Here is a 20,158-nt window from a genome sequence, read left to right as displayed (position 1 = left end):
AGTAATTCCGAATACACGTATGGCACCATTTCCCATGTCATAACAGGAGACCTTAACATCGCTCGCGACCGAGAGTTAAAATCATTCCTCAGTAAAGGACCTAAATATAGTCCCCCGTCAATTATTAATTGGAATGAGTGTCGTAATATAATCCACGACTCACTCAGTACCTACTGTTTAAAATGGGTAAAACGGGAAAAAGCTGACAAAAAATCTTTAAACTTTTTTTTTAATGCAGTAATGAAGTTAGTTGATATTCGAATACAACATTTTAAAGAACATTTTACTCTTAACAACATCCATAAAAACCCTATTTCGCGTATCAAACATAAACTTAAAAAACTAGCCAAGGACTTTGTTTTTGTCCCGGCTGATAAAGCTGTTAATAATATCATTATTGTATGATGGAAATTTTATATTGAGATTCTGCAAAAGGAAATCACGGATTCACCAACATTCCAACTGACATCATTTTCAGAAAACGACACCTGTAACATACAAACTTTTAGCTACTTCTTTACAAGCAGAACCTAATACAATGAAAGTCCCAACTATGTACTGGCTTCCAAAGCTACACAAAAAAACCTTACAAATATAGATTTATTTCATCTTCAAGCCATTGTTCCACTACTAAATTGTCTATTCTACTTACTAGTACACTTGGTACAATAAAAAAACCTGATAATAAATTGTTCAAATAAGGCCTTTGAAAATAGTGGAATTGATTACTTTTGGAGTTTCAAAAACTCGTTGGAAGTACTTGATAATTTGCATGCATATATTGGTGATTTTGAATTTTTTCAAAGTTTTGATTTTTCTACCCTTTCTACTACTTTGCCTCATATTCTTATTTAGAAAAAAATCACATCCCTTATTAACTGGGCATTTAAAAAGTCAGAATGCGAGTAGCAATAAACAAAAGAACTATGTCAATTGGACATGCTTTAATACTACATGTTTATATGCGCTTGAATTTTCTATCTAATATACCACTTTTCCTCATATTCTTATTAAGAAAAAAATCACATCCATAATCAACTAGGCATTTAAAAAGTCAGAATGCGAGTACATATATTCAAACTCTTTTAGGTCATTTTTTAGTAGCAATAAACAAAAGAACTATGTCAATTGGACATGCTTTGATACTATATAAGCGCTTGAATTTTTACTTGATAACATCTTTGTTCGCTTTGGAGATTCCGTATATCTTCAAGTTATTGGAATTCCAATGGGGACTAACTGTGCACCACTTATTGCGGACCTGTTATTTGTATTGTAATGAGTTACAATTTATGACTATAATTAGCAAAGACCCTTCTAAACAACATTTGATACAAAATTTAACAATACTTTTAGATATTTGGATGATATATTGGCTCTCAATAATAACGACTTCAGTATGTATACTAAAGAAATTTATCCTGTTGAACTTACTTTAAATAAAGCTTATACTAACAATGACCACTGCCCTTTCCTCGATCTTGATGTCTATATCATTAACGGGAAGCCTAATACAAAAATTTATGATAAAAGAGATGATTTTTCATTTCCTATCGTTAATTATCCAATTTAAGATGGTGACGTTCCCTTGTCACTATCTTATGGTGTTTATATATCTCAACTTGTACGATTCGCTCGTGTATGTAACAACGTATTAGACTCTAGCGAGAGAAATAAATGTATAACTGAAAAATTATTACACCAGGGTTTTCGATATCACAAACTAGTCAAAACATTTACTAAATTTTATCATCGGTATAAGGAAATAATTCGTAAATATAACTCAACATGCAGACATCTTATACGTTCCGGTATTTCACACCCAATCTTTTATGGTAATATTCTTTACAAAGCACAAAAATTTCAGTATTAACCTCAAAAGCTTACAAAACCTTTAAACAGACTTATTATGAAGGGATATAGTTACGATACTGTTGTCAGGTCATTAAAGATTGCTATTTCGGCTTTAATATTGATTCACTTATAGGGTCGTTGCATCGGAACTAAATACATTTATTTAGAAAACAGTTGTTGGCATGACACGGGTTATGTTCTTCTCATATATTTTATGATAGCATAATACTAAACCCCTAACGGGAGGGATTGGGTCTGATATTCATAATTATGATGAAGACATAATCTTTCAATCAGTTTAATTGAGGTCTGGAGCTGGCATGTCAGTTAACTGCTAGTAGTCTGTTGTTATTTATGTATTATTGTCATTTTATTTCTTTTCTTTTGTTACATCTTCTGACATTGGACTCGGTCTTCTCTTGAACTGAATTTCAATGTGAGTATTGTTATGCGTTTACTTTCTACATTGGCTAGAGGTATAGGGGTTGGGTTGAGATCTCATAAAGTTGTTTAACCCCGACGCAATTTTGCGCTTGTCCCAAGTCAGGAGCCTCTGGCCTATGTTAGTCTTGTATGATTTTTTATTTTAGTTTCTTGTGTATATTTCGGAGTTTAGTATTACGTCCATTATCACTGTACTAGTATACATATTTTTAAGGGGCCAGCTGAAGGACGCCTACGGGTGTGGGAGTTTCTTGCTACATTGAAGACCCATTAGTGGCCTTCGGCTTTTGTCTGCTCTATGATCGGGTTGTTGCCGCTTTGACACATTCCCCATTTCTTTCTCAATTTTATTATATCATTTCTTAATGACTTGATGGTTTTGAAAAGCTCATCTATAATCATTAATTCAATAACGTAAAATAGGAGCAAAGATGAAAAATCAATAAGAATATGTGTCTTCTTTGACTGTCCATGACGATAAAATAACCAATCCCTGGGATGTGTTAAAACGTTTTAGTTGATTAGATTCTCTGATGCATTGTTTTTATTATTATTAATTGTTTTTGGCCTTTAAACTAGCTTTCGTAAGTGCAAGTACTCTCAAATCGCACTTTTGTTAATCATTTTAATTAGACCTGTTGATACCATTTGTAATGTATTTGTGTAATTTACTGTTTACCTTTTTGTTTATCTCATCTCCCTATTTTTAAGGGCCTCGGTGGCCGAGTTGTCTAAGTAGTTACTACTGTAATCACTAGCCAGTAAACACTGAGGTTGTGAGTTCGAACCCCGCTCTTGCGGGTGCACTCGACTCCAATCTTAATTGACTATGATTGTCAGTTTTCCTATCGAAGGTCGGTCGTTCGCTCCGGGCACTCCGGCTTCTTCCACCAATAACAACTGGCCGCCACAAAATAGCCTAAATCCGGTGCTTAAAAGTGGCGTTGAAACACCAAAAATCAATTCAAATCTCCCTATTTCTAAAATTTTCAGCCTTAGATAAGTGTTTGGTTTGACGAATAATTTTCACTTCTGTTCTCGTACTATGAATATCAAATATATTTATTCTGTAATATATTTCCGTACTCCATTGTATACATTACAACAACTTTATTTTTACATATCTGTGTAACATGTATCAGTTATTTTCCTTGATGGCAATTTGTCCAAGATTATTGTTGTCTTTCAAATATTGTTTTATATCTACCATTCTTGTTTTAATAATTGTGTATTTAGATTGTATCATATATCAAAATTCATTTGTTCAGTGTAGGTTCATTTGTTTGTGTTAGTATATCTTTTGATTGAGTTAAGCCATTTCTATCAATACTTTATAGTGTGTCTTTCTATGTTGTGATATTACACTATTGTGTTGGTTTGGGTTCAGGTTGACGCCTATCAAAACGTTTAAACCCGCTGCATTTTTGTGCACCTGTCCTTATCAAGAAGGTAATGTTCAGTGGTTGTCGTTTGTTGATGTGGATCTTACGTGTATATCGTTTCTGGTTTTATATAATAGATTGATTTTATTTGAATGGTTAAAAGGTAGTCGTTTTGGGACACGTTCTGGTTTGCTGTTCGGTGGGAGCTTTAGTTCCATGTGGAAGACCGTACTTTGACCTTTTATGATTTAATTTTACTGATTTTGACTTGGATGTAGAGTTCTCTCATTGACATTCATACAACATTTTCTGATATCTATTTACACCGTGCATAAACACACTGTTCAATTGATCTGAATTTATATTGTGCAACATACCTGTTATTTATTGTCTTATATATAAAAATACAAATTATTCAGCTAAGTTTTATTCGGATGTTTACCTGATTGTAGGCTTTCCGGAATGAACTTAAACAGTGACACATTAACAAAATTAAAAATGCCATACATACACTTTTTCCTTTATTGGTATGACAAGAGTGTAATCTCTTTAACTTTTATCTCATCTCATCTGAACACTTCTGTTCTCATTGTAATGACGAGTGTGCTATCATTGCTATTACTTTGAAGTTTTATCTATAATCACTAAGGTGAAATAGGAGCCAAGAAGATATAAAAATAAGAAGATATAAAAATAAGAATATACAAAAAATAAAGAAGCCAATGTCATATATATAATGTGTAGAAAAAAGTAAAATTGCAATTTCAAAATTCAAAACGGAAAGTCAAGTCCCTAATTTAAAGCTTAAACACATTAAACACATGGATAACAAATGTCATATTCCTGACTTGGTACAGGCACTTCCTTATGTTTTCTTTAATCGAGCGATCTTCTTTTAATATTTTATTGCTTCATTTTGCAACCTTTCGTCCTTCATGCAATAACATGACCCATGACTCAAGAAAATACTACAATAAGGAGACATGTTTTCATCGCCAAGCACAATTAATTACCAAATTGAATACATTGTATTTATTATGAATTTTTTCAATTCTTGTCTTTCAATATATCAATTACACAGTCTCTAGATTGAATGAATCACTGGAAGCTTTTGGGTATTATTGATACGTATTTCTTCATTCGGTCATCTATTGACAAACCGTTCACGTATGCATTAATTAAAAATAAGTAGTTTTTGCGCTAACGGACAATGTCCTGTGTAAGTTTAATCAAAGCTATTGAAAAGTATTGATCAACCGTAATGATATACAAAGATTGGAAATAACTAATTGCAGAACGTGTCGAAATGGATGGATAATTCGATGAATATAGAGCATAAGACAAATCTTAACACAGGACATAGCGCACATAGACTGATACATGTTAAAAGTGTAACAAAATGCACATTAGTGCAACTTTACAACATATGAACAAACAGTACAATGGAATTATGAAATCATCTAGCAGTTGCTAACAGACATTTCAGAACATTTAAGACTGTTCACCAAGCCCCTCACCTGTACAGAAATGCAACTGTACAACATAAGAACACATGGGGCAGCTGCTAACAAACGTTTCAAAACATTTTAGGCCGTTCAACCAGCCTCTCGCACAGTAATGAAGTTGCACAACATTAGAACAAACCTAAATAATGCAAAAAGATTTTACAATAGCTTTACTCTTTAAAGCATGCTCTTGTAGATAATAGTTCTTCAAGATTGCTTTAAACTATTTTTGAAAACAAATTGGTTCGATGATTCATTACATACGATATATTTGTTAGTTTGTTCTTATTTTCACTATTATTCTATATTAAAGTCAGTGAATTCTATTGAATCTAAGCATTATTCTAAAGTACAAAATTGAGGACCAGTTGTGTCTTCTATGACTTTTGAATGGCCAATACCGCGTTAACAGATACTAGTTGTGTTCTACAAACATATAATGAAGTCCCGTTGATACCAATGCGTTAAAAAAGTAGTTTTTGTTGCACATAACTGCAATGCAACGAAACGCGCGTTTGGCGTAAATACACAATTTAATCTATGATGAGTTAATTTACAACCACTGGGTCGATGCCACTGTTGGTAGAGTTTCGATTCCCCGTGGGTATCACCAGCCCAGTAGTCAGCACTTCTGTGTTGATCTGAATTATCATTGATGTGGTCAAATTACTTAATTAACTGTTTACAAAACGTCTTGACTTTTTGAAATACTAAGGCTTTTCTAACTCAGGAATAGATTACCTTAGCTGTATTTGGTAAAACGTTTAGGAATTTTGGTCCGCAATGCTTTTCAACTTCGTAATTTATTTGGCCTTTTTAACTTTTTTGGATTCGAGCGTCATTGATGGGTCTTTTGTAGACGAATCGCGCGTCTGGTGTAAATACAAAATTAAATCCTGGTATCTATGATGAGTTTATTCACCTAATATGGCTGAGAGTAGTATTAAAATGTCCGAAAAATTGACTAACACATATATATAATTATAATAACGTGTATAAGTAAAACTGAATCATTATCACTAGATTGCAAATAATATTTGAAAAGACATCAGGGAATCGTTGCTTGTCAAATGTGAAAAGAAAAACATCGATTTTACGAAGCTACAAAATTCTGATGAAGTTAATTTGCTTTTTTTCTAAACCTAATTCTTATAAAATGCATTTAAAACGGGTATGATAGTGAGTTTTGTAAATGATATGCATCTTTCAGAATGGAACAGTCTGCTTTGTTCACTGTTATCTGATAAATTTAAGTATGTTTGCTTCTAAATCGAATTACAACTGGCTTGATATTGTCTGAAATGCAAATTTGTAACATAAGACAAAATGTAGCAGACATTTTTTTTTTGAAAGTTGCGTGTGCATATAAGTTTTGCAACATATTTTGTTTTCGTAGCATCGGTATGTTTCCTGCTTGGAGAATTCAGAAAAAAACGTGGGACTTGTTTAGAGAACTATGAACACATTTACAAATAAACCTAATATTGGACTTGAGAGTTTGTTTGTCAGTTCTTTTATACTCGAAATAGTGTGTTGGTGGGGTTCGTGTTGCGCAGTCTTTAATGTTTTATATAAAGGCAACAGTAGTGTACCGCTGTTCAAAATTCATAAATCGATAGAGAAAAAATAAATCCGGGTTAAAAACTAAAACTGAGGGAAACGTATCAAATATAAGTGAATTACGACACAGCAAAGACACAACACCGAAATGTAACACACTCAGAAACGAACTTTAATGTAACAATGGCCATTTTCCTGCCTTTGTACAGGGCATTTTATGAAAAAAATGGTGGTTTGAACCTGGTTTTGTGGCATGCCAAACCTCCCGCTTTAATGGCAGTGTTAATATTATAACATTAAAATGACAACATTACACGACAGGGTTACAATAAATAAACAGATAAATGGGAGAACATATAGGAAAGAGAAGCAAACGAATAAAAGCCATCAAAAGTTAACAGGTTGAAAAAAAATTATACGCCAGACGCGCGCTACTTCCACACAAAACTATTCTCAGATGTAAAACGTATAAATGCCATAGCAACTACAAAGTTGAATATCGCCGAGGACCAAAGGTTCCAAAAAGTTGTGAGGCCAGAGTTATTCGCCTGGGACAAAAACATTATTATGATCAAGAATAATACATAGTTTTGTAAACAGTAAATTTTATAAAATGACTTTATAATAGATATACATGATTAAACTGAAGTGGTGACTAGCTATAGAATAAAAACGTACACATTACAAAATCACAGCCCTGTTAGCCATAGTCAACGCAACGCCCAAAGTGACGTCACATTTAAATTTCTAACGTGTTCCAAAAATTAAGAAAGAATTTGGATGAAATTCAAGATTAGATTTGTATGACTTATCTAACTGATATTAATAACAGTGAAAATTATAATACTAATTTCTATTTAATTGTAGTAGTAATTAGATAATTAATTTTATTAACCTTTTTTTGTGGGTGTTTCTTCTGATCAAACTGCAAACTAAATATATCGTGTAAATTTCGTTGATCCAAAAATAATCTACCAAATGAACTGGATGAGTAGTTATCCCCAACACAACACACGAATACAACAGAGAAAAAAAAAATACGATTTACAACTACAAACGTTAAGACATTTGACAAAATCCGATGACAACAACAAACACAACATCAAAACCCAACAAATTAATTTGGGATGGAAAAGTACCGTGCCACGTCTTAAAGCAATACGAATTCACACTCAGCAAAACAGTCACATTCGGGAATAAGTCACGTTCGGTAATAAAAAGATCAGACGACGTAATGACAAACCACAATCTAACACGTGGTAAAAATGTCCATAGTTAGTTTTGACAAAGATATATCGTATGGATCAACCAATTCGTGATGGTGTCCGTAAAATTAACGGAGTGTCATTTTTAATCTGTCCTCCTCATAACTTTGTTGGAGCAGTTTCTGCGTTAGAAGCACACTCCTGTATATGAAGTCCGTATAGTGTGAACATGCACGAGTATAACGTATTAATTGAGGTATGTAAACACCATACGAAGGGGCAGAGGGTATGTTACTGCTGAGAAATGGGAAATTGATAATTGGGAAGTTGAAATCGTCCCGTTTATCATAGATTTTCGTGTGAAGTCTTCCATCTGTGTCAATATTGAGGAAAAGATCAAGGTACGAAGAAGTCCTTCTAGTATTAGTATCTATGTTGTTTCTTGTGTACTTTTATTTGTATGTTTGTCTTTTTCGTTTTCAGCCATGACGTTGTCAGTTCATTTTCTATGTATGAGTTTGACTGTTCCTCTGGTATCTTTCGCCCCTCTTTTAATCACGTTTTGGAAGTATTATTTTTGCATTACGATATACGTCCTACAACTTAAAAACATTTACTCGAAGTATGAAAGAGGAAGAACATAGATGAAGCAATAACAATAAGATCTGAAAGGGGAAAAAACGACGAAAATAAAATCATGAACATGTTTGAAAAACTCGAACATCATGGAGAATTAATTTATTTGAACTATCAATCATTCCTGATACATATTTTATTAAACTTTCTTGATTCATATTTTTTCAAAAACAAATATTTTGTCGTTTTATTTCTACTATAATAATAACATGATAATATCGAATAGTGACATTTGTTTACTGCTCAAAAGCTAAACAAAACTATAAATATATATTAACAATGAGAAAATATTTTGTATATGTTACAAAATTCCCAAAAAGCATTCTAAAAAACCCTTCATAAAATAATAGAGTTACGAATGCTTCAAAAGTGGTTAAATAGATTATAAAAAGTTTGTAACCTATTGAAAAGTACATCTTGTTATCATTACCCATTTGCTGTATATTTCTATCATTTATAATAGAATAAATCAACATTCACAGGCCACTAAAGTTATTACGACATTGCTAGAGATGCAGAAAACGATAACCAGGCTTCTTTAAATTTAATATAAAAGCTACTGTTGCTAATTGGTATGCTCGATAAACTAATTACAGAAATTACAAGATATTGTTTCCCAGTAGACAGAATTTGAATTTGAAAAGACATATTAAACAATACCTTGTTAAACGTAATATGATTTCCACCTTCTTGAAAAGTACATCAGTTAATAGATATGTAGCTGATTTTACATAACCTCGCCAATTAAGCATTGAACAAGATGAAGCTATGATTTCGTTACAGCATCATGTCTTTGTCTGGGTACTTCTAAGGTTTGCAGGTTATCTTAGTCTCCAAGGGTAACACCCTTTGCTACGTTCACACTTATACAAAAGTACTCTAATTAATTACATTTACGGTTGAATAGAAATCATTCATGTACTTTCGCCAATTAATCAGCTTTGTTGACGTATTCAGAAGAGGCAAAGAAGTAAAACAAATGTTAAATTGCGATGTCATAGTTTTTGATGTGGTTACTGTGTGAAGTGATCGTGATCGAATTATAACTAGTTTTTATATGAAATGCATACATGTTTTCTTATCATTTTAAATTACCTATCGAGCAGCACTGAAATGCAGATGTTATACTACCCCAGGATTAATACTACCTCAAACAGCTGTATTTTGTAAAACCTTGCGGAATGCTCTTCATCTTTGTTCAATGGTTGTTGATTTAGTTCATAATGGTTTCTTGTTTTTTAACATAGATTAGACCGTTTTTATTACACGAGTCTTTGTTGGAGGCCCATTTCATCTTGCATTTCGGTGTCAGCTAATGCTACTTGTTGCAGACCGTACTTTGAGCTATACTGATTTACTTTTACAAATTACGATATACAGCGGGATTTATAAAGTTTATTTTACCTCCTTTTTTGAGATGTGGACTGGGTATATTTTTTAAGAAAGACAACTTCTTATTTAACACCAATCAACAAATTCAGGATGTTGACTGTCAATGTTATGTGGAAGTGTCGATCTCTGCCTCATTTATCTCATGTTTCGAGAATGATGTAGCGGTATTTGTGTTATGTTCAGTTTTGCATTAAATGCCAAGTTATGGAGATATCACGGAATTGTAAAAACGCTGCAAACCTTATGTCACAATGTGATGCTTTTGAATATATAGGTTACATGCAAACTTTTATTCTTTTCTTCATTTTACGCCCGTAAATCTATCTAACTATAACAACCCGTCGGATTCGATTTAACATATATTGATACTATTTGTAATGATCAATTCCAATCTTGTCCTTGGAATATTTTCTACTTTTTTTTAAACAGTTTTGGTTTTGTAGTTTTTTTTCAAAGTATTATTGCCAAATAACGACTTCTCAAATTCTATTTATGCTGATAGTCTTATTATATATTGTAACTGAATTCGAATATGAGGAAAATGATACCAGTATGACATTAAAATTCATCAGTTGACGGAAATACCAACCGTTCAGCAGAAACTGAATCTACATTTATGTATTTAAAAACAAAAGTGTAATTTGAAGATATCATATAGTCAATTCTTTTCTTAACTATCATTTTTTCAGAAATTGATATCGTTCCATTGTTATAGTCTTTACTGTCTTTTATAGCAATAGTTAAAACATGACTCTAACTAGATATTCGTGATTTATAGAACGTTAATTATATACAATAAGCAATTGATAAAGATTATACGACCTGAATGAAATATAGATCCCGTCCATACGTTTTCCGTAAAGGACCCGGCAAGATTCCGGTTGACTTCCTACTCTTGCAATCAATACATGAGCAAATGAAAAATCTGTCTTCATATATTTGAAAATTTGTATCATAACATCATTACTATAGGGTACCGAGCTGTCTCTAAAAACAGGAGGCAGATAGAATCATACACAGATGATTTGTTTCACAATAAAGCATATGATAGTTCCTTCTGGAGGCTAATTTTCGCTAGCACCATTATAATGCGAATTTATTGTTTAATTCATAAGCTAGTTTAATGCAGTGGCACTACATGAAAATTTCTCACTAGGCTGGTAATACTGAGACATTGGGGTTGAACTTACACTATGGCTTCTATCTCAACTTGTATCTGACAGTGTTAAAGACATTAGCCGGCCGGAAATCGATGCTTTAATCCTTATATGGAAATAAACTGATGTGTAATACATAATAAAGTCCAATTCTTGTACCAAAATCTGCAACATAAATAAAATCCCTCCCCCGAAAAAAGAAAGAATGAAAAAAATATAAAACAAAACTGAACAAAACTGCCACCCCCCCCCCCGCACATTTATGCATTTAACTCGTTTCTTTACTTTCAACCACCATAAACACAGTATTCACAAATTTTTCGCAAAAACTGATCAAATTCCTCATAAGCAAATAGAATAATAAGGAATTTGGGAAACTTAAACTTTAGTTAAAAAAAAGTTGAAACAAACAGATACATCAGTTATGTTATTTTTTATAAATAACACATAACAAATGATACCTTTAAAGTACATTTCTCCGGAACCCACTTAACCTTGAAACTATATTATGGTGCACGCGATAGAAACAACAATCAACAAATTTATGATGTTGACTGTCAATGTTATATATAAAGTGTCGACTTCTGCCACATTAATCTCATTAATCTCATATTTCGTGGATGAATTAGCGGTATTTGTGTTATTTTCAGTTTTGCAGAAAAAATCCAACTTTTCAGGGAAATATAACACATCCTAATTTGTACACAAAAACTTTGTCAGTGGCTTTGTCTGCTAGAATAACAACATATATGGAGATAACATACACAACCTTAGCCAAGAGAACATTTCTAAAAGTAGAAAAGTATTTGCTCGCTGTACGTCGTAGGCTTTTATTGCGTTTCTGAACATAAGGACGAATATTCTTTATCAATTCATATTCAGTGTCAACGTTTGGTTCATCCAGCTTTTGAATTACTTAATTTCTGTTATGGTATACTGAAAAATTAATACGAGTGCCAGAATAAAAAAAAATCTCAAAACAAATCAAATTCTGAGTTATTTCCTCGCCAAAAAACAACCCAAAAAGCTATAAAGGCAACATTGACTTTGTTTTTCTTACAATCTCCGTTTTTTAAAGCATACTCTTTTCGTCAAAACATCAAGTTTTTAGCAATGTAAGATATTTGACTTCGGTTAAATCCAGCCTTCATGGCAAGACCTTCTATAACGCGTATCTGCAAAAGATCGAAATACTCCCTCTATTTAAACAGTAGAAGCGGTGCACATTTCCATGTGCTTCCATCTCTTTGTAGGAGATTGCCAAGACCATATTCATTTTGAGTCTAAAATGCACCACTTTCCAAGGTTATGGGTCAAAATATGTTTAACACCACCTGTGTTTCAGTAATTGTTCTTTACTCATGTCCGTTATATGAGTGTTTCGTGAATTGTCTTGTTATAAACTAGGCTGATTATAGTCTATTAATTTATATTTTGAATATGTTTTTGATGTCGTGGCCTTTAAAAACCGACTATACGACATTAGCTTTTGTCATTGTATTTCATTTAAACACTGGTGGATAAATGTTGCATATTGGCAATCATCCATCATTTCCCATAATTTATTTGTCATACGAAAGGATCAAACAGCCAACCAATAACACTATATTACAAATGAAAAACATTTTATTGATGCACCAATAAATTCCTATTGTATGTTAGACAGTTGTTCCTTAGACAATGATTGACCGATTCATAGTTCCTTTACACCTTATGAATGAACATTGTTATAAGTAAATCAGATCTTATTATAGATAATTAAATTTTCGTCCAATACATCATTCTTGAACAAATGATATTGGCAGAAATGAAATTGATGATTGGTGCGAGGAACTTTAAAAAACAGTTATATGTGCGTTATAACAACAAACTTCAAAAGAAAACACAGGATTAACACAAGACGCCCGTTTCGTCTATATTAGACTCTTCAGTAACGGTAAATTAAAAAAAAAATAATTCAACTCTAATTCAAACAAAGAATTAAAAAGAATTTATAAACCCAAAACCCCAACGATTTGTCGAACACGGCTATGGAAATTTTATACAAGGGGAAGAAAATCTTTAGTGATTTGAAGATTACAATATCTTATAAACAGTACATTCACAGAAAGTAACCATAAAAATGATACAATAATTTCTTCACAGCACAGCAAAGTTCACTACTGAGCGACTATTCCATAAAGGCGAGCACCTAAATTATTGAAGCTGTACCCATTGACGTAGATACGACCTTCAGAATTTCTAAAATATTGTATACAAATAGCTGAAATTACCATATAAGAACACATCAACATTGTATTATTATCGGATGTTTTGAGATCTTTTACATATCCTTAACATTGTATTTGCAGTTATGTCTGATGTCAGTAAACGGGATGAAAGTTTGATGTCTTGGCAAAGATCATTAATAGTAAACTAGACAGACGTTTTCACGTTTAATATACTGCTACAAAAATAGTTTTCAGTAGATTATTCAAAGCAATTATAAAAAACGCGTAAAATTCTATGTCCTAGTTAGGGGCTTTTGAATACATTGTCACACAACACTTTTGATATCTCATCCCATTCCCTGGTAGATATGTTCAATCATAACAATTTGTCTGAATAAATTCAACATATAATAAAGATTCTGATACTGATTGTAATGATTTCGTTGGATTATTTTTTGATTATTTTTTTTTAAATTTGAGGTCTTCTTGTTTAATGAAACTTTTATCGTCAAATACCGTACTAATTAATGCGTATAGTCTTTGTAAATTGTAGCTGAAATCTAATAAGCTGGCAAAGGACAACAGATGGACATTGAATTTCATTCGTCGATAAAAATACAAACCGTTCAGCAGATCATGCTTCTACATTGAAGTACATAACAACACACGTTTTTTTTGTATATATTGTGTATCGTATTTTTCAGGAATTGATATTGATACATTGTTATACATTTTCTACATTTGAAAATGCCTGTACCAAGCCAGGAATATGACAGTTCTTGTCCATTCGTTTTTGATGTGTTTTGTCATTTGATTTTGCCATGAAATTATGGACTTTCCGATTTGATTTTCCTCTGAATTCAATATTTGTGCGATTTTTTCTTTATAGTCTTATCCGTTTTTAATAGTAATCGTTAAAACATGACTCTTACAAAATGTTTATAATCTATATTATTATACCTCAGTATGTTTTTTCTATATAAAAAATAATGAAATAGTTGTGCTATTTCATTCCACAGACTATTTGCCAGTCAATAGTTTCAAAGACTATTACCCTGGTTAATAGTTTCATAATCATCTTTCCCGTACTTTTTCATGCTTATTTTTCATTGGACAATAATGATGTCATTGCCTATTTTGCTAGGCAACGTCAACCTCTAATATTGTAAACGGTATAATTTGTTTGTGTCGATTGTAATTTCACTTACAAAAAGCAATTATAAAAGAGAGAAAATCTTCGCGCTCATTTTTGAAAGATCTAAAATATAGTACCTTATTCATAAAATGGGTTCGGTCGTCGTATTCTAAAATTGAATTTTTGTTTGGTGTACTTTAGCTTAAATTTATCATATGTCCGGAAAATTTAACACAAGTATTTTTAGTCTTGATTGCAATTAATGAAATATTTACAAATACAAGAAGAACTATAAAAAACCGTATAGTTCATCTTGTGCATGTCATGTCATGTGACATTTTTTCTTTTCTTTCAGATGATATATGTACACTTTTAGAAAATTAGTTGAAAACACTTAGTGACTGTGTTGTTCAGTATAATAAATCACCAAATGACTGGTTGTGCGGGTAATAACAAGTTAGTTGTCCCTTCGCATACCAACTATTGCTCTCAGCTTTGCCTCGAGCAATAGTTGGTATCTCAGGGACAACAAACTTGTTATTACCTCCACACACAGTCAATAGGTGTATACTATGATTGCTATATAAAATAATCATTTGGTATTAAAAAACAATAAATATAATCCGAATGAATTACAAATCCTGTCTACACATTTTACTTTAAGGACCGGACATGATTCCGATCGACTTCCTACTCTTGCAATCGTTAGAAAAGCCAATAGAAAAGCTGTATTTATATGTTTGAAGATAAGTTTCAGAACGACATCACCAGAATATACAGGACGGTATCTAAAAACAGACGGCAGATAGAACAGTAGGCACATTATTTGTTATAAATGAAACATTCTTAGTTATCACAATAAAGTATTTAAGAGTCCATAACATGCATAACGAAGGAATATCTTTGCACACACCAATATAATGATATTTTGTGTTATTTTCTTACGTAATTTTAATGCAGTTGTAGTACATCAAAAGTGATCACTAAGTTGGTAATACTGAGTCTTCGGGTTCGAACTTACCTCATGGCTGATATCTCATTTTGCCTGGGTTGATCATTTGCTTGCCGAAAATCGACGCTTTTCTTCTTATACAGAATAAGAAGATGTGGTATGACATATTATATATCGATTCTAGTACCAAATAATAACTGCAATACACTGGCCATAATTTGTTGAACATTGAGTAAAACACAAAACATTGATACATCTATACTAGCTTCACGGAAATAAAAAAAAATAAAAATAAAAATAAACGAATAAACAGCATTTACAGCATAAAAATTATTACCTAGATTTTTACATATATAATTTATAGTATACATACATAAATATATATAGTAAAAAATTAAGAACGAATTATAAGTTTCTCTGGTATCTTTTGCCCTTCTTTTATAAGGAAGAAAACCAATTCTGCAAAACAAATTAATTTCTATCTCTCCTCTCGCTATCAAACACTCACCCCTACCAAAAAACAACAAAAAACCACAAATAAATAAAAAACAAGAAAAACATAATAAAAAACAAAACAGAAAATAAAAACATTTCTGCATTAAACTCGTTTCTTCCCTTTCAACAAATATAAACAAAAAGTACTAATTATTGTCCGCGCAAATTATACAAATTTTTGAAATGCCAATCATAAATTTCCGAATTGGGTCACATTAAACTTTGGATAAATAAAAATGAAATCAATCAGCTGACTATGCGGTATGGGCTTTGCGCCTTGTTGAAGGCCGTAAGGTGACCTATAGTTGTTAATTTCCGTATAATTCGGTACATTGTGGAGAATTGTCTCATTGGCAAATCATATCCCATTTTCTTTATTATATTTGATACATCAGTTCTGACATTTTATATACTTAACACATAACAAATAATACCTGTAAAGTACATTTCTCAACTGTAAATAATATCCGGGGCCCACTTTATCTTGAAACAATATTATGCTGCACGCAATAAACACACCATTAATCAGGAAATTAGATACATAACAGTGTTTATCATTTATAGATCAACTTTTTTTCTTTTTATAGCCATAGTTTATTTCATAGGTTTGGATGTATTTCGTGTTTACTGCCTACACAAATTAATAAAACACCAACGACTCAACAGTAAACCAGGGACAAAACACATTAAAACGATTTGAGACATAAAATGGTACGCAAAAACTTTCTATCCTCTGGTGATTTTATGAAATGAAGGAAATGTTTATGACCCAGCTTTCTGTTTAAAAAAAATCACATGGCAAACTTACCAATGAACGATTTATAATACATACCAAACTACCAGGAAAGTGTACAAAAAAATAAAAACTAAAATATATAGCAACTGCAAGAAATATTTCATGGCATGTAAATGCATTACTACCTGTCGTTTTAGTAATTTTACCCTAACCCTAACTCTTAATTTGAACCATTTTGTAAAGTTTTACATTCTAGCTGTTCCCATGATAAAGCCGGCATTGAAAATATTCAAAAGCCAATTATTACCCTGTCACTTCGCAGTTTCAGAATCTAATGCATCCTGGGTAATATTTCCAAAAGTGTACACCAAAACGTCCTGATTGGTTAAAAATGTCATAAAAAGAAAATTTAACCAATGACGTAAAGTTATTTTCATTTTGGGGTACGAACGATGAAATTACCCCGGATTCTTAACATTCTGAAACGACCAGTTGCAAAATAAGATTTTTTTCCAAAAAATCATTTACTTAAGATTAAATGTCGATCATTGTGAAATAGTAACGGCAGCAATATTGAAATTAAAATGTCCGATATCAATTTTCAAAAGGTATTTCTGGAAAGTTTCCCGTTTGCCCTTTTTTGCATTTGTGCATTTGTTCTGCGTCCAGGGGAGAATATGTTTTTTTGAATACATATACATGTAGCTCAAGTAAGTGTTGTTAATTTCAATTTCATAGAATTTAAACAGACCGAGAATCGGATCAATAAAAGACAAGGAATTTTTATAAATTTGCTGTTTACAAAACTTTGAATTTTTCGAAAAACTAAGGATTTTCTTACCCCAGGAGTAGATTGCCTTAGCCGTATTTGGCACAACTTTTAGGAATTTCGGGTCCTCAATGCTCTTCAACTTTGTATTTGTTTGGCTTTTTAACTATTTTGATCTGAGCGTCACTGATGAGTCTTATGTAGACGAAACGCGCGTCTGGCGTATAAAATTATAATCCTGGTACTTTTGATAACTATTTGCTACAAACGAGACACGGTTAGTACGAATATAAATAACTGCACAATGTCAATATACTGTATTGTCAAAACGTACATGGAAGAAAATAAACAGCTCAAATGAACATTCACGTTTTTGGTTAGTTAAATATGCTTGGCTCATTCCAGAACAGGTCTTATACATGTCGCAGCAAAAGTGAACTGTAATCGCATCTTTTGAGATAAACTTTGCTTAACAATATTTGAAACGTCAAACAACTTTTTGTTCCAACCCATGCTTTATCCTGTTTTCTATGAAATATTTAAGTACTAAACATAAAATTATTCTTTCTATAGTAATCAGGGTACTAGTTTGAACAATACACAGTATATTTTTCAGAAACCGTCAGCTGTAGTGAAGTAGCTGTAGGATTTCTAGTATTTTACGCAAACAAGAAGCATTGATTTGAAGGAACTGTCAATTCAGAGGTTATTGCATGATGAATTGCAAGTCTGAATAGAAATCTACGTATCAGATATCAGAATACGAATTCGTATCTTTTCGATAGGCAACCGGTCGCATTATTTGCAAAAAGAAAACCTTGCGTATATTTCTGAATTCAGAGTATCCGATTAAAAGTTAAAGTACTGAAAACGGTTGTATGGTACTTTAACCATCATATTATGTTTTGATTGATATCAAAATGATATCAGAATTTTTTGTTTGGTCAAATCATTTTGTACCTTAGCAATGTTGGTTTGGGAAGATTACAACATTTGTGGCGGATGAAACAACGCAAAATGTGTCGCGAGGACTTGATATTTATCCACTCTGTCTTTTTGAAAACAAATTCAGACGGCCATGAATTGACCAACTTTGATATAACAACATCTATATAGTACAAACAAATGACCAGCCCTACCCATTAAAGTAACAACAATCGAGCGTTCAATATACACGTATAAGTCTTATTCTATTTCAAACATGTCTGTCATCATTATAGATAATTTATAGATAAATATGAAACGTTAAAGTCCACTGTTAATTGAAAGATAAAAGTCAACATTATATCACATAAGAAATAAAGTTTTCATACAAAGGATTAATTTTAAATGGGCTTGGCTTAATGCATAGGTATTATGTTACGAAAACGTAAACGTCTACCTAGTTAAAGAGCTGACTTCCTTGTATATCCTACGTACGATAAATATCGTTTTTCTTATTATTTCTATCCTACGTACTATAGATGTTGATATACTTCTTTAAACAAGGATAATGACGCTTAAGTAGTATAAGTTACTTTGATTTTCATACACATGTTATATCGATGTTGAAACGTTCAATTGTAATACCACTCATTTGACATTGTTTTCCATTTTTTTATTCGAAAGTCATTGATGAGTTTTTTTTTAAGACGTATGAAATTTAAATCCTTGTATCTATGTTGAGGTCATATAACACAATGGTGAAAACTTAACATACTTTATTTATTTGGTAAGAGAGTTATTGTTATTATTAGTTTATCTCTAGTTGGCCAATATAAAAAAAGAAGATGTGGTATGATTGCCAATGAGACAACTGTCCTCCAGAGACCAAAATGACACAGACATTAACAACTGTAGGTCACCGTACGGCCTTCAACAATGAGCAAAGCCCATACCGCATAGTCAGCTATAAAAGGCCCCGATAAGACAATGTAAAACAATTCAAACGAGAAAACTAACGGCCTCATTTATATAAAAAGACTGTCAACACGTCCATCTTGAGAATCAAAATATACTCAGAAACCTTCAGCTGTGGTATAGTAATTATACGTTTGTCTACTCTTTGATGCAACTTAGAAGTGCTGTCTTAATATAACTGTTAATTCATAAATTATCTCTAAAATAAAATTCATTTAACGAAGTCCACAGTATATCACACACGGAAAATACTTCTCAGACAAAGGATTAATTTTAAATGGGTTTGACTTAATACATACGTATCATGTTACGAAAACAAAAACGTCTACTGATATAAATAGCTGACTCCTTTCTAGTCTACGTACGATAGATAGAGTTTTTATTCTTTGAAACTGGGATAATTTTAAGACAACTGAAACTAAACTAATATATATAACATTGATTTTTAATAAATTTTATATATACATATGGAAAAAAGTATTGCAACACCAAATTGAAATTAAAATTAAAAAAACACTCTTTATTTTTTTGTGATATAATTTGTCGAAATAGAACAAGTTAAACATGTTAAACATTATTCAAATATCACCTGAGTTTAATAAAAAAAACATTCACTCGATAATTTCTTATCTGCACATGCATCTACTGTACCCGTAAACAACAAAACAGATGTTTTCATCCTCAATGTTTTCAACATTCTAAATAACCAAGTTTATAAATTTATGTGATGACACCTTGTAATGGGTCCTCCACAACTCTTAACAGCAGCAAGATTGCGGATTATCAGCATGAGAAAAGCAGGTCGCTGTGACAATTGCTAGTATTCT

Source organism: Mytilus edulis, chromosome 14 (assembly GCF_963676685.1).
Source record: "Mytilus edulis chromosome 14, xbMytEdul2.2, whole genome shotgun sequence".
NCBI lineage: Eukaryota > Metazoa > Mollusca > Bivalvia > Mytilida > Mytilidae > Mytilus > Mytilus edulis.
This window is presented reverse-complemented; position numbering follows the sequence as displayed.